The 24356-nt window shown below is 50.3% G+C and overlaps 1 long non-coding RNA gene across 1 annotated transcript in view; it reads left to right on the top strand.

Moving 5' to 3' along the window:
• The window catches only part of LOC144163053 (uncharacterized), a 487499-nt gene that overhangs the window by 221814 nt on the left and 241329 nt on the right, over positions 1-24356 (top strand). The window lies entirely within an intron of this gene.

Genomic DNA, 24356 nt, shown 5'->3' with positions numbered 1-24356 from the left:
AGCCTCGGTAGCTGAGATTAGCTTTCGTGCGAACAATTTGGAGTGATCGAGTGCAGGTAGCAGTGCCTGTAAGTTTACTGCAAGTAAACTTACAGCAAGTAAGTTTACTGCAAGTAAACAAGCATATATCTTCTTTGAAGACTCCCAAGCAACCACCGGACGTCTGTCAGCCGTCCACCGTATGTCCACTCCGGCTGTAGCGGACTTCCGTAGGACGCCCGTATCAGGGCCGATGAACGTACCATGTATGTCTGTGGGACGTCCGGATTTACCACTTTCGTACGTTCAGTCGGACGTCCGAAATTAGATGTATTTTGGATGTTCAGTAAAAATTTCCAAAAATTACATAACGAGAAGCTTATGCTCCTGCAACGAAATGTACACCGCGCAAGACCAACGCACTACCGGGCAGACAGGCATACATGAACACAGTGAAATTGCTCCACATGTTTCTTTAGCGGTTCTTCTTATATATCCTTCCCCAAAGCATCCTCATTGGAGTTGGTGACATCCTTCAACAAAGAAAAAATTGGGCTTAATACTACAAATATGAAGATGAAACTTGCAACATACAAGTCAGGGTGATGTACAAAATCGTTTTAATTGAAAAGCACAGTTGCTTTTTCGTTTTCGCTTCTATATTCAATTGAAGCCATTATTTCATGCTTCGTTGTAACTTTGTACGTCCACTGGCAGATGTCATTAAGACATGGACATCCGTTTCCGGATGTCCACTGGACGTCCGAAAATAGACATCCAAACATGGACGTATAGTGGATGTGCAGCGGCCGTCTAAACTGGGGATTGGATGTTCGGCTGTATTTCGGACGTCCCGCGGACGTCCGTGGTTGCCTTTCTCCCTCCTTGCATCTCAGTGGAAGCAACCGTAGTTTGGATCACGGTCCACAGAACTCTTAGGTGCCAAGAATTCTTCGCCCACGTCCTTAAGTCAGAAGTCTTCCCCGTTAAAGACCGACGTCGCCGTGGTCATAAGATTCATAGACACCCTTTTGGATTAGGAGCACACTGAATAAGCACCAGAGGACGTACACGTTTGCAACTACGAGGCTTGAGCAACGTTTAGGGTAATTTCACTGCGAAACCATTGTGATGAAATCACAGTTCAATGACAATAAAATAACTGGAGCTCGACTATCGGCAGTGCTGGCATAACACAAAATGCGCAGTCTGGAGCATTTGACCCTACATTGTTTCAGATTAGAGATATGAAATGTTCTTTCGCAGCTGGTGCTGCCGTCTCGCGTCCATTCCACAAAAATAAAAACTACACGCGCTTAAAGAGAGATTCCAGAAATTCTGATGGGGGGCACGCTTACACACTACGCAAATTTCAACAGGTCACAAACTGACTGGTTAACTATGAAGAAGGCTAGGGGTAGCGGCGATGTCTCGCTGCAGTACATTCTTCATTATCTTCAAACATGAATCGAAGTGTAGATGCGCTTTCCCGTGTCCCCTCGTTTGGTGCATCGCTGCTTCCATTTATCCCATCCTCGACCCATAATTTCGTGGGAATTTTGGTAAAGTCCTGATCCTGTTACTAGCAAACAGGATGAGGACACTAATAGTGCAGTACAGGTTAAGGCTGTAGCATGATTTTTGTATTTTGCGCCTAATGTCGAAAAAGTAAAGAAAAACATGTGTTCGAGAGTTATTTACGTGTTTCAAGTACCACCAACTGAGGCATCATGCCAACTGAGCAGACGATCTCTTTAAAGCACATCAACTAATTGATATCGAAACAGCGCAGAGCAGTTTAAAGCTCTGGCACAGTTTATCTGACGCCTAATAACGCCACAGCTTTACTCAGTTGTGGTCAAGGTTCGAAGTTGGCGCTATCATGACAATCATACGAACTAGGCATGCACCTTGGTCATCATTATCAAGGGAACGGGGAAGGAAGGAAGGAAGGAATAGTACAGGAAAGGCAGAGAGGTTAACCAGAATACTGTCCGGTTGGCTACCCTACTCAGGGGGGAGGGGATACGGGAAATGAAAGGGAAAGAAAGGACAGCGGTACATATTAAAGGAGAAAATGAGAGAAAGAAAAGTAGAAAAAACACAAGGCGTGACCAGGCAACTATAAAGGCGGTACAAACAACGCACACAACCAGAAAATGCACAAAACTAATACGGTCCACTGATAAAATGGGCGAACTAAGGGCACTGCACTATAGTAATGTCCCTACAATCGTTCAGACAGGCCCGTGTCCTTCAAAAAGAGCAGTAGGGCTTTTATAGCCTTTTCGGCCTGTGTCGGACAGCGCCTATGGCACAAAATTGTCTGCGCCGTAAAGGGGAGGTCGTCGAGTCGGCGAAGTGTGGTGGAGAGCTGTTGCCTCGGCGTTATGAAGCGGTCACAATGGCACAGAAGGTGTTCAATCGTCTCGTCGGTGGCGCACGCATCACAAGCAGGGCTGTTGGCCATTCCAATTGTGTAGGAGTAAGCACCGGTGAAGGCAACACCTAGCCACAGGCGACAAAGTAAGTTGACGTCCGAGCGTGGCACGTTATTAGGTAGGTGGCGCTGCAAATCTGGGTCGAGCGAGTAAAGACGAGCGTTAGAGAACTCGGGTGTATTCCACTTAGAGGTGTGCGCCGAGACGTCGGCGCGCCGCCGCCGACTGTTCTGGCCGCGCCGCCGCCGCCGACACTAACTGATCGGCGCGCCGCCGCCGCCGCCGCCGCCGTATTGTTTCGGCGTGATCGGCGCGGCATTTACGTATATAGAATAAAAATGACTTTTAAAAATTAATCCAGCTTTGTTTGAGATTTCGTGTTTTGTTCAAATTTTTTTTCATGCCTCGGGCATTTTTCAATGTCACGTAGGAGAATAATGAAGCAACAGAAAACAAAAGCAACCCTGCTCTCCGCTCATCTGCGCATGCGTGTCGTCTCTAGCCAGAGCAACGTGGGATTGCCTAACTACTCTTTCGCGCGAAAAATGGCGCAACGAGAAGCAGCGGCCTCTGCTACGGTAGCCACGGCCTCGAAACGCCGGAATGACGGCTTGACGGTCGCGTGTACTGAGGTTGCGGATGGAATCGGCGACATATCTGCAACTTGTTGCGAGGAAGAAATTCCTGGCCCCGATGTGTTTAAGATGCCGATTGGAAGTTTTCGGATTGTTCCTTTGCATTCGAAGGGGAAGTCTAGTTTTGTTTGGAAACATTTTGGACGCCTAGCATACATCACGGGGGGAAAGCAGAAGACAGTTGGAACGGACTACTACTGCAAGAGCTGCTTGACCAACTCCTCAAAGAAGGAAGACTCAAAGCCTTTCGAATCGTAAGTAGCGCTCCTTTGTTTCTCTAAGTAACTGAACCGTTGGCTGGCGCCTCGTAAGAATTGTGAAATTTGTGAGACTTAATACCGTGCAGTGCGCTCCTCAGCTGTTGTGCTCGCGAGACCGGCTGCCGTTTTCGCGACCGTACATCAGGACGCCCGTCTAGAGTTCAGAGTTCACATACGTTGAAATTGACGGTGAAATGCGCGCATATCACCTCGCAGGAATTAGCATAGTTTCGGGTTCGGGTGAGGGGGCCGGGGGTGGGGGGGGGGTGGGGGGGGCGGAATTTCATAACGCCTACCAAGGCGCCTGCCAAACCGTTTGTTGTGAGCAGCCTAATCGTTTAGTTGTGAGAGTTTAAATAATCGCCTGTTTCCTCCGCAGCTGCAACGTGAAACGCTACGCGAGCACCGTAAGCACGTCGAACATGCAGAGACACTTGATGGATGTCCATAAACTGCAAGACGACTGCAAGAAGGCGGCGACAGTCAAAGATTATTTCCGAATGGTTCCTGTGGTTCCTGTGTGTTGGGCACGGCCTACACAACTTGGTCATCAAGGACGGATTTGGAAGCGTCCCAAGACTCCACGATTTGCTGGTCAACTGCCGTGACATTGTGAAGACTGTGCACTACCGGGTCTCCGACCTGGAGGAGCTCGCGGACTCGGAACTGAATGCTGCAGTACAGTCGTTGGTCAGTTTTCACCAACAGTTTGCAACGAGTACCCGTCTATAGCGTAAAAATTTTTCGAGGCATTTCTTTTCTTCGTAAAACACATGTGTACAGGTTTTTTTCAGGTTTAATGACATGTGCCGCTTGTGACACCACAGCTGAATGTTGTCCAAACCGCGTTGGATGTAGCGGAACGATTTTTTTAATGGCTGGCCTTTTTTTAATTTGCGGTTCCGGTTTCGGCGCCGCCGGCGCCGCCGCCGCCAACAAAAATTGGCCGTGCGCCGCCGCCGATGAATACCCGGCGCCGCGCCGCCGACGCCGCCGCCGCCGACAAAAAACGACCACCACGCCGCCGCCGGTCAAAACCGACACGGCGCACACCTCTAATTCCACTTAGCGAGAGTGATTTCCCGGGCAATGGACCGCAGCGACCTTGCAGCATCAGTGCGTGAGAGGGACGCGGGTCAATCTTGCACTTGTGCGGGCGCCATGAGCCGCTCTATCCGCCTGTTCGTTCCCAGTAATGCCGCAGTGGCTTGGGAGCCACTGCAAAACGATATCATGTATATACCTGACTAATGTGTCATGTAAGCACCGGATTTCAGCCACAAGTTGTTCGTATGGGCCGCGGCGGAGGGCAGATTGGATGCACTGAAGAGCGGACCTCGAGTCGCATAGCACAACCCATTTTTCTGGCGATTCCTGCTGGATGAATAGAAGGGCCTCCCGAATAGCTGCCAATTCAGAAGCGGTTGACGTCGTCGAGTTTGAAAGCTTAAAATAAATTTCGGTCGACTTCTGTGGTATCAAAACAGCGCCGGCAGAACTGGACGTGGTGACCGACCCATCCGTGTAGACATGGACCCGGTCTCTGTATGCCTCATGTAGAAAGAGTAGGGATAGCTGTTGAAGACCGCTAGGTGGAAGGTCCGCTTTCTTTTTTATTCCCGGGATGCTTAAGTGCAGTTGTGGCTGTGACAGGCACCAAAGTGGCGACGAGGGCAGAGACGGAGGTGTATAGCTCGATGGCAAGCTCCCACTGTGAGCGGCAACCACCTTACAAAAAGATGCCTGCGGTCGTGTTGAAGGCAGGGATGCAAGGTGGTGATGGGGCAACCGGGTGAGTTGCCTAATGTGTGCCCTCAGTGTCTCCACTGTCATGTGGGTTGTGATCGGGTGATCCCTTGCGACGCAAATTGTGGCCACAGTTGAGGCGCAACGCGGGAGACCGAGACATGTACGAAGACCCTGGGCCTGTATGGCCTGAATTGCCTGTAGGTTGGTTGGAAGGGTTCTCTGTTCGTTGGGCGTTAGAAAGGATCGGTTGCGGATCTTGCAAATCGGCCCCACCGACGGGAAGTCCCGCCCCCACGCAGGCATTCGGGGCATGTCGACGACCATGAAGACGTTCAACCAAGCCGAAACTAGCTCACCGAGTACCGACAACCCCGAAAGCGGTTCGGAATATTTCCGGGACCTGGCGTCGCCTATAACCAATACCGAGCCGGTCCCAGCCGCGCGCTGCTGTGAGGTCATAATGGGTGGGGGCCTGGTGCGTGTGGCCTTTCCGTAGGCCGGACAAGTCTCGTGACTTTTCGGGAGTGTATATCTTGAGGTTTATTCTTGGTCGCCACACTAGAGTTGTCTGACATGATGTCAGAAGTGGTATCGGTAGCGGATCCGTCATAAACGTCGCAACGAACATGGGCAAACCAGAGCAGAGTGGGCCCCACCCTCGGAGCAAGGAGCGGCAACGACCGTCGTCGAGCAATGGCAGGAATCAAGCCTCCAAAGCCGTTCGACTTCCAGAATTCTGCATACGAGCCAGCCTGAATCGACGGATTTCACGACTACTGCTACGCATGGGGCCTGGATGAGTAGCTGCGAGTAAGAACATTCGTCTACACGATGAAGACTCGAGATATCCTACGTGCCGAAGATACGAAGGACGAAGAAATATACGAAGGACGAAGAAGAAAGAAGGACAAAGAGGATCCCGATTAGTGGTGCACTGTGGGGCTGCTTACGAACACCGAGTGCCATCAGTCGATTCTTACGGGCGAGAGCGGAATCAAGAGTTTCAGTGATCTCCCCGCTGTGGGATATGTGTGAAGGGGTTCCTCGGGGGCCTTGGCAGCACTACGGGGTAGGCCCCCACGCTAGCTTCCGGCGTGTCAACCACGCGGGCTCCCATGCCTACGGCAGCCCTACGAGGTTCGCCTATACGAGAACACAGTAGACAGTAGTGCCGAAGCACAGCCGTTTATTTGGGGAATCCCAAAGCATGCGAGCACAAGGCACGATGGCGTTCACGAATCACGCCGTCCGGGTCGTGACCGCGAACGGGAGGCAGGCACTCACGGCGCGCGACAAACAAAGCTCCCACCTGAGATGCATGTATCCGTCACCGCGATGTTCCGCCGATCTCGCCCCGACCGGGTGGGTCTCCGACGAGACTCCCCTTGTCTCTCGCGCCGCCCGCGCCCGCGCGCCTATCCCCGCACACATCGGTGGTGCCATCTCTCGGGGGACGCCGACGAACCAGTGGAGCGCCGGTCCGGTTTCAGCGCACAAGCGTCTCCCCCGAAGCGCGCGCCGGCTCGGGATCGCAGGTCTCTGTTCTCCACGATTCCCACACCGCCCACGAGCACAACTCGATCGCGGGTCAGCTAGGCACCGGCGTGTTGCGAACTATCTGCTGCCACCACCAGAAGTCCTACCTGTACACGGAGCGACACAAGCGTGGATGCCTGGACCGGTTTCGCCTGCACGGGTCCGAATCGGCGCCGACAGGCCTGGTCAAGGTGACGAGCCTCTTGGCCGAATCGTGCCGCGACGTTGTCACCGTGGAAGAAGGCGAGCGTCTCTGCCAGCTGTGCGTCGATGAAATCAAGAAACGGCAAGGTTCATCTCAGGACGGGGCGTCGAAGGGCAATTCCTTCACCCGCGTTCTTTCCTTGAAGAAGTACCAGGAGCGGGCCAAAAGGATGAATGACGTAGTGACCCGCTGCTCTGTGGGCATCATGACACGTTCCCTGTGCCACATCACTTTGGAGCCGTTTGAAGACTCCGCCAGAGCGTTCAGCGCACTGCCACGGTCCACCGCAAAGATCGTGGTGTCCGCGGGTGTGTGTGCGTCTGTGCGTGCATGCGTGGGCGCGCTCGCGCGCGCTTCAATAAAAAAGTGGTAACCTTGTTTGAGCGCTGAAAAAACTTCGCAAAAGGAAAACAGTTTCAGCAGGCCATGGGGGAGGGGTTTAAATTGTTTCGCATAGCAAAAAATCATGCACCCCTCCGTCAAACGACGACGATGGTTGAACGCGAAGCTTTCTCGTGACTCCGACCAGGGGCGATATTCCCGTAACTGGCCCTTTTGAAAACGTCCCTTTTGCGTCCCTTTCATCGTGACGCACTTCCGCTTAAGCAGGGGCCTTTGATTCAAATACCATATATACTGTTCTTGCAAACGCATTTTAAAGAACTGAAACCGTATCAGAGTATCTTTTATATGTTTATTGTTCCGCGATCGAACCAATAATAAGGCGACGAAAAATCGTCTGCTCCAAATCGTCTGCTCCGAGTAGCCACGGCTCATAGCTCCGCCGTGCTTGCATGACGTCACATCCGGGTGTTCGCTTTTAGCCAATCAGGGCTCGCTCAAAAGGGACACTTTTGAAAGGGACACAAAAGGGACAAAACACGGGAATACCGCCCCAGGTCGAAATTGAGCTTATACGCCGGCGCCATAACGCGAGGGACCCGTGTTCATATCCGGACACGGGAAGCGTTTTCTCTTTTCTTTTACTTATACGTTTTTGCGTTACAGATGGCATCATTGAGAACGGTGACGCTTCGTTTTAAAAGGCAACAGAGAACAACGCGCTGACGGTGCTCGCTTTGATATATCTGCCCGTGCAGTGACGCCGCGCTAATAGGAAGGATAATGCAGTTTGCAGTGGCCTTAATTCTACTCGATGCCCTGTGCTGCGAGGAAATGTAGTCTTCAGCTGCGTCCTGATGTTTATACAGAGAATGAACAACAAAAAATGGCGCTTAGGTTGAATAACTGCTGCTTTGCTGCGATGCCTGAGATATAGAAGCACAACAACAAAAAAAGAATTGGGGAGGACACCTGGTACTGCCTGTGTGATGATGCAAAAGCATAGGTGAGCTGCGCACTGTTTCCGTCACTTGTTTTTACCACACACAGTCGGGTTATATCGCTGTGATAGGAAATTCCAGCGGGGAGGTCGTTGACTTGCCTAACGTCAGGGTGGACATCTATATTAAGCCTCACAAGAGTGTATGTTCTGTTACTTTCGCTTAATGGGCGAACTAGGGGAAGACCCGTGAGTTGTGACCATTTCTCGTTCGTTACAAAGTGTCCATTACGACATATCACGGATTGGGTGAATGCAGCCGATAGAATGGGACGCAAAACCACGAGGACGGAGAGCCATTGGTTTCTATGGACGATAGAGGTGAATCTCGCACCCTATCAGAGGCCCCGCAACCGAAATTACGTCACGATTCAAACGGGTGCGAAACGGGCACATCTCGGAATTCCGAAAGGTTTTCAGAAATCTAATTTCGCATCGAACAAAGCAGCCATGAAGGTAGCGAGTAGAAGGTGAGAATCGCGTTCTTCAGGGACACGTTACCCGCGCAAAAACCCACGGGAAAGAAGGCAGTGATGAGACATGACGCGTGGGCCATTACCCTTTTCATTGGCCATGGTCGAGCTCAATGTCTTGTGCGAATTCGATATCAAGCAGCAGTTATAGGGTGGTGGGTGACAGTATCTGTTTTTGTTACTAATGCGCTCCTAACTTGTCCCAGTGGTTATTTCAGGGTGACATGCTCCCAAGGGTGGCAAAGATGGGTACACGACAGCCGGAGAGAGCAGCGTCCAGAGAATGGATGCCAGGAGTCCGGCGCACGGCGTTCGAATGCAAGCAGGGTCGGACGAGTGCCGCTCCTGTGCCCGTGAGCTCCACAACCGAGACCCTCACGACAGGCGGAGTCAAACTTACCATTGATTTTTATGAAGCCTTTATCCTTGTCTACTTACAGGAAGCAAGACGAGTTTGGTACAATGCTGCGATTTACCTGATGCATTTTGTTTCCCATATTTGTTTACCAAAAAATACTACATCATAATTGATTGAGTGTAGGGTTTAACGCGCCGACGAAACGCAGGCGACGAGGCGCGCCGTAGTGGAGGGCTCCGGATTAATTTTGACCACCTGGTGATCTTTAACGTGCGCCGAAATCTCTTACACACGGGCGTTCTTGCTTTTCGCCTCCATCAGAAAAGCGGCCGCGGCGGCCGGAAATCGAACCCGCGACCTCGTGCTCAGCAGCGCAACACCTTAGCCACTGAACCACTGCGGCGGGTACTACATTATAAATTGTGTTCTATATCGAATCACCAACTATATAAAAGACAATAGACTTTTTCCGCACTCTATGATCGTGTTCCGTCCAAAACTCTCTACGCAGGAGATCATGCTCCGTTTTAAACATGACGTCATCGGCGGGGAAAGCTGCTCCCCTCTAGATACCAGAGCCATAATGGGATTAGATTTAACGAAGGCGTTCGACAACGTTAAACACTCGGCAATTCTTGACAACCTCGGCCGACTGGGCCTTGGGAAACGGGTATACAACTACGTATGTAACTTCCTATGCGAACACACAGCTACTCTAGCTGTAGGGGGACTCCAATCAGATGTGATCAAGCTTGGGAGCAGGGGGACTCCGCAGGGTTCAGTCCTTTCCCCGTTTCTTTTCAACGTAGCCATGATGGGGCTTCCCGAAATACTGGAAAAGATCAATGGTCTCCAACACAGCCTCTATGCGGACGATGTCACGCTTTGGGTCAGCGGAGGCAGTGACGGGCAAATTCAGGACATCTTGCAACAAGGCATTGAGGCAGTGGAGCGGTACGAAAGTCCCAGGGGCCTCGCAAAAGTCAGAATTGTTGCTCTACAGGCCCACTAGTAGGGGTAGACATACAGACCCGAACCCCCCGGTTGTGAATATTTTCGCGAATGGAACGCAGCCCATTCCCACAGTGTCCAGTATACGAGTTTCCGGTCTCCGAATACAGGCAAATGGGCACAACTCGGAAACCGTCCTCGCGCTCCAAAATAGCGTGCATCAGACTACCCGACTCATATCGCGAATCGCTAACCGGCATCACGGTATGAAGGAGCACAACCTTGTTCGATTAGTTGAAGCCTTCGTCCTCAGTAGGATAACCTACGTCACCCCTTTTCTACACCTCAGAAAGGACGAAGAACTCAAAATTGACACCCTTATTAGACGGGCCTACAAGCAGGCCCTCGGCATCCCGATCACTGCTCCGACCGAACGTTTCGAGGCGCTGGGGATTCACAATACCCTTAGCGAACTAATAGAGGCTCAACGGGAACGGCTTAGCCACAGCCAGACGGATCGGCATATTCTCGGCTCCCTGGGCATCAACCACCTGCGAACAGGCACTCACAAGATACCCTTGGCTCCCGAAGTGCGCGATCAAATTCACATCCCATCGTTCCCTAAAAATATGCACCCGATTCACAATCAGGAACGCAGGCAGGCAAGGGCGAAAGCCCTGCACAAACGATTCGGAAATTCGGAGGACGTGCTGTACGTGGACGCGGCCGACTATCCGGGTCGCAATGCTATGGCAATTGCAATAGTCAATCACCAGGGCAATTCCATCAGCTCCGGGTCGGTCCGCACGAGCGAACCGGAGATGGGCGAAGAGGCGGCCATTGCCCTGGCAATGACGGCATCCGCAAAAATCAAATACGTGGTGAGCGACTCAAAGTCTGCTATTATAAATTACGCAAGGGGGCTCATCTCCCCAGAGGCATCTGCAATTCTAAGGATTGGGCTCAACAACATTCAGCGTTCGGGCAAGATATGTCTAATATGGGCACCTGCACACTCTGGCCTGGGTGGGAACGAATGCGCGCACGACGCCGCTCGAGGATTTTCTGACCGAGCTGGTGACGACAACAACGCTCAGTCACTTCGCTGTTCGGCTAGGGATCGCCTTGTGTCCTACAGGGACATAACTAATCATTACAGGCTAGAGCGAACCCGCTTCCCCCCGTCTCATCGTACCCTCAGTAAATGGCAATCCGTGGCTTGGAGACTTCTACAGACCAACTCGTATCCCAACCCGGTTGCGTACAGTCACTGTTACCCTGGGAAATATTCTGACAAGCGCCACCGGTGTAAGGACAGGGCAGACTTAGCCCACATGCTGTGGGCTTGTCCACAGGCGACAACGTTAGGTCGCAACATCGCTACTGTAGAGCGATGGGAGATCGTATTGCTCAGCTCCGACCCAGCTGATCAAGTCTGGGCCATTCAGCTGGCCGAAGACGCTGCTAGAGCCCAAGGGCTCTTGGCCGACGCCTGGGATTACTGGCTGTTATGCAATAAAGTTTTCGCTCTCTCTCTCTCTCTCTCTCTTGTGTTTTTATGTGAGCATTGTTTCTTCTTAGCTCCGCCTCTCCCTGTTGAATAAAGTGTATGAAAAGAACCGAGACAAGCTGCCTCTTCACTTCACATCACATGACGGTAGGCGTAAACGAGGAAGGGGCCAACCGCGGAGGAAGTGGAGCCCAGGCAGCTTGAAGAAGAAATGCACGGTAAGGCGGGAGGAACGTCGTAGTCGCATTCGCACAAAAAAACTACACCACGGCCAGAATCATTCAAATCACAGAGCAGCGCATCAAACCCTGTCGAGCAACGCCCAAGGCTCGCCGTCCCAGCAGTCATGGACGAATATCAGTGCCTATGAAACGCTTCGGGAGCGTTTAATTCCTGCGTAATCGCTGTCATATAACGCGGAACTTGAAAGCTCGAGGGAGCGGCGACCGAATCAAAACGGGTGCACTGCAACGCCGATTTCTTCGCGGTATCAAAGGGGAGGCGAAAGCTGGCCGAGCAAGCTGGCACTTCCAGATAAGGGGCGAGAGCGCCTAAATTATCGCTTTCTCACATCCTTTCTCATTATTATGTCTTTTTCGTTACTATATATATTGCTTTTTTCGTGGTTTCAATGTCAACTACAGGTGGCAAGCCCTAGAAATTCACAACTGCAATGTCAAATTTGACTCTCCAGGGGGTGCCATCAGTCCTCTAATACGCTTTGCGCACTTTTCTCGTCAAAAGCAGTACTTGGCGTACACAGGCGTCATAGCTGTCATGGAAATTATGACTCATGCCATGGCATTTGGACGCTTTTCGCCCGTTGCAATAGAAACGTGATGTTTCTTGTTTACTAGCCCCGTCGTACCCTCGTCTAGACTCGCCATTAATCTCAAACCCAGTAGTTGCATGGGTGTCACCCCTAGAAACGGTAACTAAGTCTATACTTTAAAACAATATACTTATATTTTCAACGGCAATCAAATTTATTACGTTTACACGTAAGACGGGGGGCTTCCGAGTCTTCAAAAACAGTTTAAGAGACGCCATGACGTCACACAGCCAACTTTCGCGACATTCTCCGTTCACGGCGATCCCTCTTTCCCGAGCCGTCATAGCTAGCCAGCGTGATTCTAAGGGCAGTTGTCTCGGCTGCTGCGAGGGTGACCTTGATTTTACATATTAGCGTATGGGCATTCTACTTGTTCCGGGATGCATGTCGTGTCCCAGTCATCATTTCCCTAATGTTCATTCTTTCGTTCATGTCCATTCGTGTTAAAGTTCAACGTTAAACAACGTTCAACTTCAGCTAACATACGCCAAGATTAGCCAAAGACCGACTTTAGAGATAATGATAATGCCGAGATTTAGAGATAATTTAGAGATAATTTAGAGATAATTTAGATTTAGAGATAATTTAGAGATAAGGATAATGCCGAACGAGACAATAGTTCAGAGGAGATAGACATCCCACCAGTAACGACCGAAGAAGTAAGGAAGGCTTTGAAAGAAATGAAAGGGGGCAAAGCACCTGGGGAGGATCAGATAACAGCAGACCTCTTGAAGGATGGCGGAGAAATTGTACTTGAAAAACTGGCAAACCTGTATACGCAATGCCTAATGACCGCAATGGTACCGGAATCTTGGAAGAACGCGAACATCATCCTAATCCATAAGAAAGGCGACATGAAGGACTTGAAAAATTACAGGCCGATCAGCTTACTGTCAGTCGTCTACAAGGTATTTACCAAGGTAATCGCTAACCGAATCTCTGCAACCTTAGATTTCAGTCAACCTAAAGAACAAGCAGGGTTCCGTAAATGTTATTCAACAATGGACCATATTCACACGATCAATCAGGTGATAGAGAAGTGCGCTGAGTATACTGAACCCCTATATATAGCCTTCATAGATTATGAGAAAGCATTTGACTCGGTCGAAACCCTAGCAGTCATTCAGGCATTACGGAACCAGGGGGTAGATGAGCATTATGTAAGAATACTAGAGGATATCTACAGTGGGTCTACAGCTACCATCATCCTCCATAGGGAGAGCAGTAAAATACCTATAAGGAAGGGTGTCAGACAAGGAGACACAATCTCTCCAATGTTATTCACAGCTTGCTTACAAGAAGTATTCAGAACGTTGGATTGGGAACAGGTGGGAGTAAGGGTTAATGGAGAATACCTCAGTAACCTCAGATTTGCTGATGACGTTGCCTTGCTAAGTAACTCGGGGGACGAATTGCAAAGCATGCTTTCCGCACTGGGCGAACAGAGTAGAACCGTGGGCCTGAAAATTAATATGCAGAAAACTAAAGTAATGATCAATAACCTCGGGACAGCACAGCAGTTTGAGATAGGGGGAGAGGCAGTGGAAGTGGTAAGCGAATATATCTACTTAGGCCAAGTTGTGACCCCAGATCCCAACCATGAGGCAGAGATAATTAGAAGGATCAGAATGGGGTGGGGTGCATATGGCAGACATTCTCAGATAATGAATAGCAGCCTACCATTGTCGCTGAAGAAGAAAGTGTATGACAGCTGCATCTTACCGGTACTCACCTACGGGGCAGAAACTTGGAGGCTCACCAAGAGGGTTCAACTTAAATTGAGAACGACTCAGCGGGCAATGGAGCGGAAAATGATAGGTGTAACATTAAGGGACAAGAAGAGAGCGGAGTGGGTGAGAGAGCAAACTGGTGTTAAAGACATATTAGTAGAAATTAAGAAGAAGAAATGGACGTGGGCAGGGCATGTAATGCGAAGGCAAGATAACCGCTGGTCATTAAGGGTAACAGAGTGGATACCTAGAGAAGGCAAGCGTTGCAGGGGGCGGCAGAAAGTTAGATGGGCAGATGAGATCAAGAAGTTTGCGGGGACAAATTGGTCACAGTTGGCACAGGACCGAGGTTATTGGAGAATAATGGGAGAGGTCTTTGCCCTGCAGTGGGCGTAGATAGGCTGGTGATGATGATGATGATGATGATGATGATGATGATGACTTTAGAGATAGCGACTCCTCATGCTCGGTGATTCCGCGTGCCGAATCTGTTATTGCTTGTTTGGCTTTTGTAAGTTCTTTCCTAGTCCCATATACCGGTTTGCGCTGCATTTGTACCCCATTTCGCCGATGCATACGCGTTTGCTCACCATTGCGCCGTTTGCTCGACCCGTAGAGCTCAGTCTTTGCCGATTCACCGTGTTGCGAAGATCACACCTTCTGCGAGTTATTTTTCCAGTTTGTTCCCTACAAGTTGCCTCTACCACAGCTGCTGCTGATTCATGGAGTGCCGATATTACGTTGTCATTTAACCTGTCTGCACTGACCTCGATCTGGTCGTCCCGAAGCAATAATTTCTTTTGGAGAAGTATTTTAAACTCGTGCGGTCCGACTATGACTGACTTCATGCGGGTGCCTTAGTTTTCACGAGTTTACCTCTTTCTCTTCCGACATTCAGCCTTAGCTTGCATCTAACCGTGCTGCGATTGCTACTCAGAATCTTACTTAGTCCCTCCACGTCTTGCGCGAAACCCGTGTTGTCACTTTAAACGAAGACAATTTCGTTTTTGGTTCTACCATCGGGTCTTTTTCATGTCCATTCCATCTTTGTTTCGTTTGTAGAAGAATGTTTTCGTCAACCACGGGTTATTTCTCGCTGCAATTCCCACCAGTGTATCGCCTCGACTGTTGCGATTGTCCCTTCCGAGGTTTCCCGCCGACCTTTCTCCCATTTTCTTCTTACCGACTTTTGCTTTAAAGTCTCCGATCACAATCGTGAACTGCGCTGTTGCCTTCTTGCTGTTGCTGTTGCCTGTAGCTGATTCGACGCCCTCATAGATGCCGTCGATTAATGCTCTCTTCGGTGGAAAAACGTTGCCTGGACGAAAGAATGATGGCGTTTCCACGCACAGAATGGCCCTGTTGGCACTGCTTCACACAAATTCAATCCTTCCCTATGAACTTCTGCACGCGTGCGTAGACGATTTTCAGGTAAAAAGGAAGTCTTTCGACGAAAGTCTAAGTCGATAAAGTTTTCGAATGTTTGAACAAACTGAAATTCTCAAAAATAAAGAATGCGATACGAGCAGGCAGATATGGAAGTGGCGTGCATGATTAACTTGATACGTTGAACTTTTCATAGCTAAAAATGGCGCCTACACAACCGCAGTTCTCGGTGCAGGCCGGTAGTCGGACAGTACGACAGCCATTGGTACTGATTGGTAGACGTACTGATGGGTACTCGCATTGGTTTGTGCGAGCAGTTAAGCGAGCAGTACTCGCATTTTATGCGAGCAGTCGCAGGTCGCACTGCAAACGAAGCGAAGCTGCCTGCCGAGGTCGGAGAATACTTTTAGCGTCACCTCGCGGAGCGCGCCGCCCCTACTTTGCAATTTCTCGGCATGCTGTCTCCCATCGTCCCTGGCTGCTAAGAGAAGGTCGCTATCTACAAAGCCGGTCATAGGTTAGCGGAGACTTGTCTTGCGCAAAGCTGCTTGGCACAGCTTTGACGCCGCGCAAAGTAGCTAACTCCCCTAAAAGGACACCGCTGCTATAACTTCTGTCTGGTAACCGAGCCTCCAGATAGTGGTAAAAAGAACACACACAAAAAAAAAATCACGCATCTCCACGAAGTGAATCATGACGAGTGGGCGAAGCACTGGGGATCGTTCTCACCGTAAATCACCCGTGGCATTGCCCACTCATGCATATAAATGAGTGACAGCGCGTGTGTACAGTAAATACAATTCCAATCCAATCCAACCCGATACAATTCAGTTTAATCCAATCCAATGCTCCTCGCGCATGCGCAACACGGTGTACACGGACGCCAAGCCCCGGACAAAGCGATGCCCTAAGGACAAAGTGAGGCCCCTAACATTTGTGCAAATTGTATGAGGAAAATGCGTACATGCCGTACAGGTGCTCCAAAAGCTAAACGGAGCACGAGAGCGGTGGCCGAATCTGGCAAAACAGCGTGCCAGCGCGATCTATGAATAGATGAGCCGCAGATACCGAGACTGCGTGGGCACATCTATAGCCTCTAAATAAGCTCATCTAGTGGCTCTAGGCACATCCAGATGGCCCGTCTCGATACTCGGACGCTCGCCTTATCGCCGTCTCAAGCAAAGCTGCGCCGCTGCTTACCCTGCTCGCCAGGGGCGCTTCCAATGCTTACGTGTCAAGCTAAGACACCATTCTTTTCTAACATAATTTACTAAAGTTTGTGTAATAAAGCCGATTTGTGTTGAGCAGCTGGTGTCCGATAAGCTCAGCTCCTCAATTCTCTTGAGCGCCAACTATGACCACAGAAGCAGTGCAGCATGAACTGTTTGTTTGTACGTATTCACTTTCATAATTTTCCTTGAGCCGAGCATGGTTACGGGCCGCGGCAGCTGATGAACGATTTTCGAGTTTTTAAAGCTCATGGAACAACATCCTTGCCGCGGAGATAGATAAGTTTTCCTCCCGATGCGGGCCGCAAACAGATTCGTGCATGAAGCATTGGAAGCGCCCCTGGCGAGCAGGGTAGGCAGCGGCGCAGCTTCGCTTGAGCCGGCGATATGGCGAGCGTCCGAGTATCGAGGTGGGCCATCCGGATGTGCCCACGCACTTTCGCTGTCTGCGGCGCACCTACTTGGCATCTATTCATAGGTCGCGCTGGCATGCAGCATGCATGCAGTTTTCCCCCCGCTCCGGCCGCTGCTCCTGTGCTCCGTTTATCTTTTAGAGCACCTGTACATCCGGTCTTTCGTCCCACGCAATGTGGGTGGCGGCACGAAGGCCTCTGGAAAGCGAAACCAAGTCCGTTGTTGGATTTCGTGACTCCAATTCGCTCTGTCAAAATGTCCATTATTAGAATGGAAAGGTTTAAAAATACAGGTTTACCTCGTACTGTTCACGGGAAATTCAAACGGCACGTAACAGGGTGGCATTACTGTTCATTCAATTTTTCTTCTAGGTTGTTTTTTTGGCGGCCTTTTGCGTGAACTGAAAAGATCCATGAACAGGTTCAACTAGCATGAATCGACTTGCAGTGGAGGCGCGCCCTGTCCAGGGGCGGTATTCTCGTAACTGTCCATTTTGAAAACGTCTCTTTTGCGTCCCTTTCATCGTGACGTACTTCCGGTTAAGCAGTAAGCGTTGGCAGTAGGTTTGTTGCGCTTGCGTTACGTCACTTCCGGTTGTTTGCTTTTAGCCAATCAGGGCTCGCCAAAAGGGACACTTTTGAAAGGGACGCAAAAGGGACAAAACTCGAGAATACCGCCCAGTTCACGCATGTCCGACCTACTTCTGCTGGTGGAGAGGGCTGTAGCGGCTGGCAAAGCAGATGGGGTCCCGGACTGAGGACCCCACCTCCTCAATACGCCATACAAATTTGATACACAATAAAGATGTTTATCGTCCTTCTCGACTTGGAATGTGTGCAGGTGGATGCGGAGAGATACTTCCTTTAATTTTTGCTGTGTTCGCACCACAGGTTAGTGAACATGATGATTTACTACAGTTTTGTTCGCCAACGACCCCAGAAATCGCGCACTCTGTTTAGTAGTCGATGCACTCCTCGGAAACGAGCTGGCGATAAGACAGTGGCCGGAGGAACTGCGCAGGAGAGCGAGAAAAACCGCGCATGCGCAGACCTCCATTTCGCCCCAGTCGCCATCGCTGCGCTGTGCAGGAATGGCACGCTTTCACGCGCTGCGTAAAATTTTCTGGAGCCTGCATTTTGACCTCGTGCAACCTCGAGAACCCGGAAGACGTCAGGCTCGCCTACCAGACCTGGAAGCGGGGGACGCCGTGCCTGTGTGTGTTAAACTGTGGAGACTGAGGGGGAGACGGCGTGCTGCCGTCCGTGATGGGACTCAAGCAACTTCGCTGAACTCGTCTCCAAAAAGGACCGACACACCCGACCAACTGCGCCGTGCGCCTGCTGGCTACTCGGTAAGTGCGCGTCTTTGTCTTGCGTGTGTTATGCCCAAAAATGATGACGTGAACTCGCAAGAAACCAGAGTCATGTCGCTGCCGAGTTAGTTTTACGCGTTGTGCGGGAAAAGTGGTTCACTGTTGAATCGTGGCCGACGCTCGCGGAATGCTTTACACAGCCGGAGGGAATGTGCTCGCGTGTTGAGTGCCTTTCAAGAACGATCAAATTTTCTAGGTAGGGCCCCCTGCTTTCTGGGTGCAAAGGCAAACGACAGCAAGATTTTTCGGGCACTCATATGCACTGTTTACTGGCCGTGTTACTTTAAAAAGAGGGGAAGCGCAAAATATGGAAGCACAAATATGCGTGAATGCATTGCAAACCAGGATCGAAATTTGCTCTTTTGTAAGCCTCAACTCGAAAAAAAGGGCGGCCATTACGGCAGCTGGAAGTGACGTCAGATAAAGGCATTGAGTGAGCGCCGTCGCCCGGAGCTTCCCGCGACAAGACGGCGCACATTTTTAGATGGAACCTTGTCCCTGCATCCGGCGTCGTCGTCGTTGGCGTCCGCCCCTCCCCCATTCTCCTCGCTGCGCTCTCCGCCGCTCACCCCCTCTCCTCTCCGATAGCGAACACACTCTCGCGAGGGGCATTGGATTGGATTGGATTAAAGTGGATTGTGTTGCGTCATAGCCGCGGCAGGCGCACTGGCGCCGGCGCGTCCCCTCACCGTTATGCGCGCTATAAAACGCGGTGCCTGCGCCGCTCCGCTCCATCGTTCCAGCGCCGTTCCTCCGCTGTCCAACGCTGCAACGTGAACCCCCTATGCGTCGCATCTACACAGGGGTTCCCGCGAGGGGAGGTGGAAGTTTTTTGTTGTTTATGGCCTTCCGTGTCTCAAAAAATCAACAAGGAAACCACGAAGAGTTGCTGGGGAGCCCGTGCAACCAAGAATGTCTTACTGTGAGCGGCTGAGACGCGCTTTTTAAGCATTATAACGATACCATTATGCTATTAGATATGCTGTAGCGTGCTTCTGAGTAAATAAGCTTAAGAACACTTGCAAGGACTACCGCAGTATCTTAGCAGAGAAATACGCGACTGTCTGTTAGATTTTTGATGCTGCTGGTATGGCTTAGGAGAGCTGGCATTACGGTATTTGTATTATAATAGTGACTCGTAGCTACCCATGATGTCGTCTGCTGGGAAACGACTTCCCACGGCACATGTCGTCGTTTGAGCAGTGCAATGTCGCGTTCGTTTCGGGATAGTTCAGGTGAAAGAAGTTGGAGCAGCTTTTTTTTTTTTTGTGTATATACCATTAATTTATATTGAGGCCCACGCATTTACAGACGACAGGAATTCGTAAGTTACAGTCGGCAGCTTTATGACAGTAAACACGGAAGCACGTGGCCTCCAGTACTATAAGAGCAGCTTACCGTAGGATGCGTGAAGCAGCACGCATGCGCTGTGCGTGCCGAGCGAGGCTATGCTTTCTGCGCGCGCATCGCGTCATCGGGGCGTCTGAACGTCGTTTGCTGACTTAATCTTGCTTGTAGCGGTGGAACAATCGGCCGCTGTTTAAATACTTGGGATGTGGAATTCGCAACAAAAATGTTTCTAACTCAACGGTTATTTGTTCATTAGCTTGAATGCAATAAAATGGGGTCGTCACACCTTAACTAGCCAGCTTGCTTCAAGGAAACTTGATAAATCGGTGACGCTCATTTCAACAGCACTACATATTTTTAAATGTTTGCCACAGAAATCGAAGGAACACATGCGCACAATGTTTATCAGAAATAAATGGAGAGGTTGAAGTGAGCTCGGGCACTGCAACCTAGATATTCAATTTATGGCGTAGAAGCACTTCGTGATTTTTAGTAGGCATGTTCAAAGAAGGATCGAGGTTCAAAGCGAGACACCATAAGCAGACGACGCGCAACATCGCAAAGGACGTGCAGGCGCTTCGATGACGCGACGCGCGCGTTGAAAGCAATTTCTAGCTTACCACGCACAGCGCATGCGTGTTGCTTCGCGCAGCCCGCGGTAGGCTGCTCTGATAGTACCGGCGGCGGCACGCTCTCGTGTTCGCCCTAAGCGAGCTCACCAGTGTACTGTGGCGGTCACACTTAATAGGAACACGGGAGCTCGTGGCGTGACCTACTACTAGAGCATCCTAACGGCGCTTCGCGGAAACAGCGCGCATGCGCGTTGCGGGGGAGAGGAGAGTACAGGTTTCGTCGCGCGCATCGCGTCATGAGGCGGCAGCGCGTCGGCTGCTACTTGCGAGCTGCCGCCGCTCAAGAGGCAGTCTACGTTGCCAGTGGCCGCTGTGAACAGCAAAAATAAATACTGCGGCTCTGGAAAAAGAGTTCAGAGATTTCTTTTACGCGCAAACCAAACTATTGGTGCAGGGAAGCATAAACGAATAGCGGTCTTTTTCTACGACGCGCATCGTAATTCTGCAGTCATGAAGATCGCTAGCACCAGCCGTCACTGCGAGCTGTGAGACTAGTGCCAGCCGCATATAGGTGTATCAATAACTTCAATTAACGGGGTTGAAGAAACTACAGCGCAGTCTCTCGAATGTTCATGTGGAAGAAAAAAAAGCACCATCACCAAAGCAGTCGTCGCTGGCTGAGGTCCACCATGACTTGTACCATTAGTTTCTGTAACTCACGTATGGAACGACGATCGGGCCCATGATTTGCTGGTACCGTATACTGGTGTACCTTAACCCGAGATTTGGAATGGCGCTCCGACATTTGTTGTGTTCTTCCCGCTGAGAGAGACGTGCGCTGCACGTGGGCCGGATGTTGGTACCACGCCACTTGCGGGATATCCCCTGCGGCAACAGGAGTGTGGTGTTATTATAAAGCGCTGCTGCTGACCCCTGCGGCCTATGAACAGTGTAAAACTACTTAGATGTGAAGCTATGCGAAACACGTAAGAATTATTCTTAGCTCTCATGCCGCCCCAGTCAACAAATTTCGTGGATGAGAGTGAAAAGCGTTCAGGTCGGCTTCGCTCCACAACTTATACTACTTTCACTGACGCCCAGAGGAGGAAGTTGCGAGTGTGTTTTGCCAGAAAACCAAGAACGGGACACTACCACATCGTCGGTGTTGTTTCCCAGTATAAGCAGTACTAGACCGTGAAATAGAAATTCTTCGAAATTGAGAAGCTAGCTCCATATCGCAGGTTAGCTAGCTTCTCCAGTTTAACAAAGGTTCCTCTCAACCTGCAGTAAAGCTAGTTATGCCGCCAGCCATAGCAGCAGATGACAGAAAATACACAAATTAAGAAGCAAACTAGGAGCTACTGTTATGGACAACATTGTACGAAGCGCACGATGATACAAAAAATAAGGAACAGGAGCATCGCAAGGCTGAGACTCGCTTTTTCGCTTTAAAACGAGGGTCCTAAACCGCTGAGATTCCTACTTATTTACGCCCACACAGATGAAAGTTCTGTATACTGCGACGCCCGCTGTAGACAATACGCGTGGTGGTCGCGTATCGTCAGGCTGGTCAAGCATTGAAAACATTCCACACAGCTCGCAGTGACGACTCGTGCTAGCGATCTTCACTGCTGCAGAATGCCGGTGCGCGTAGTGGAAAAAGACCACGATTCGTTTATGCTTCCCTGCATCAGTCGTTTTGTTTGCGCGTAAAAGAAATCTCTGAACTCTTTTTCCAGAGCCGCAGTTCACGGCGGCTACTGGCAACGTGGACTGCCTTTTGAGCGGCGGCAGCTCGCAAGTAGCAGCCGACGCGCTGCCGCCAGATATGACGCGATGAGCGCGACGAGATCTGGGGCGGTATTCTCGAGTTTTGTCCCTTTTGCGTCCCTTTCAAAAGTGTCCTTTTTGGCGAGCCCTGATTGGCTAAAAGCAAACAACCGGAAGTGACGTAGCGCAAGCACGGCAAACTAAGGTCCCTAAAATTACTAAGGTAGCGCCAACTGCTCCCTCCTTCTCCGCTGCCCTCCTCTTTTTTCTTTCCCCTCACCCGCGGCGCCGCGGTCCCTTTAACTCCGTGCCGGTGCCGCCATATTTGTTGGCCACTTGAGAGCAGACGCCCTCGCTACGCTTCAGGGCGTTCGCTGCTGTTTGCCCTTGTTTTCGCGCCGAAATCGCTCTTTGGTAGCATTTATAGGATTTCTAGAGCCCCGTTTTACCAACCCGCACTGAGTGATAGTGTTTTTTTATATTTTTGTCTACAAGGGGATATTTGCGGGGCGGATGCCGCTGGCGCATACGCACAGCGCGGTTTTTGTTTACGTGTGCGGCATTCTGTAACACCTCAGCAGGATAGCTCGTGAATGCGAAAGGATCGAGCGTGGACATTTCAAACTGCTCTGTTACGGTAGTTCCGTTCTTGCATTCGCGTGACTGTGGTCGTGCAATCACTGCACAGAGGTCCTGCGCACGGTTCGCGGCAGTATACAGTGCGCTTCATTCGCAAATGCCGTAGTTCGAGCGCTGCGCTGGCGTCCTTGCACTCGCCTTTCTTGCGATAATTGTGAATCCTCAGCGGCGTTCACTCTGCGCCCGCTTTTACTAACGACCTACATCCTACCTTAATTCCGCGCAGTTTAGAGTGCTTTGCCCTTTTTGTAGAAATGTTTCCTTCACCTTCATGTCGTTATAGGCTGCTGTGAGTAGACTAAAAACATACACATGCTGTTGTGCGTGTGTGCACGTACAGCGACGTGACAAGCCCCTGCTTCCCCGACTTCGCAGCCGGATACACTAAACTACACTCGCGGCCGTACGTTCATGTGCGAACCTAGTGAAAAACGCAGACTTGGAATACGCGCCAGACAAGACTGCGATCAATCGATCGGGTAAACTGAAATTACAGATTTGTGGCCTCTTATTTCTCATACGAACCAGAGATCGAGTCCCTCTAGGTACAAATTATGTAACTAGTTACTGCAGTTAATTAATCATGCAATACGTTTTTTCACCGGGCGCGGTCGTTTACAGCCGTTATTAATGGAGGCGCCTGGACAGAATGTGCTGGGATATATTCTGGCAGATTTGTACATTGCACTAACACAGGGATACACCCGAAAGAAATTCGAAAGAGGACCAATGTCACGATGATTATCAAGAGAAAACAATAAATCACAAAAATGATTTGGTGCCAGCAAATAGATATTTTATTGGAACAAACGTCCGTAATGACGTCGTGCAGGTGGCTTGTGCTGCTGACGTGGCTTCCCGTGAGAAAAAATGTTGGGAGTGGCATTTGGGTTTAGTTTTTTTAACGCCAAGCTTCTCCAATATCCGTTGCTCAAATTGATCCGTGAAATAATCCTATTGAGAAGGGAAAAAAAAATGTCGCCACCGAGTTTGAGATGCGCCACAAACACTCCGCAAATATAGGCAATAATGCATTGCAGAAGGGAGTTAGTGACTGTTCTACCGTAGCATGGTCAAATTCGTGTTCGCGCATCTTCTTAGTGCCGCGTCCGCTCAACTTACTACACTAAACCCGTTTAGCAAGCGCTTTGCTGGACAAAAATACGTCTGCTGAAAATAATATAGTCGCCCAGTGTGGTTTGGTTCAAATCGCAATGACTGGATACGCTGCGCCATTGACTACTAAGATGAAGTAAGCGCGCACACTGCAAATGTACGGCATCACGTGTAATGCAAACGTAAGTCGTAATTAACGTTCCTCTGTGCATACACGGAAGAAAGGGCGTACAGCCGTTACGGTGCGAATATGCATTTGAAGTGCTCATTCAAACGTGCGCGAATTTAATAAAGCGATAACAGAAATTGCGCATCAATAAACGTACGTCAAAGGCGCGGTCACTATATTAGCTGGCCTTAAATTGTTTTACCTAGCCGCAATTTTTTTTTCTCGCAACAGCCTCAATTTGCGCCGCACCGACCAAGCCCATATTACGCAGCAAATCACTCCAATGTCATAACAACGGGATTATAATACCAGCCGGGTAGCTAACACACAAAACATGA

Source organism: Haemaphysalis longicornis, unplaced genomic scaffold, assembly GCF_048455015.1.
Source record: "Haemaphysalis longicornis isolate Haplotype H1 unplaced genomic scaffold, Haemaphysalis longicornis Haplotype H1 scaffold_12, whole genome shotgun sequence".
Lineage (NCBI taxonomy): Eukaryota > Metazoa > Arthropoda > Arachnida > Ixodida > Ixodidae > Haemaphysalis > Haemaphysalis longicornis.
Note: the sequence above shows the minus strand (reverse complement) of the source record. Positions and strands in the feature narration are given on the sequence as shown.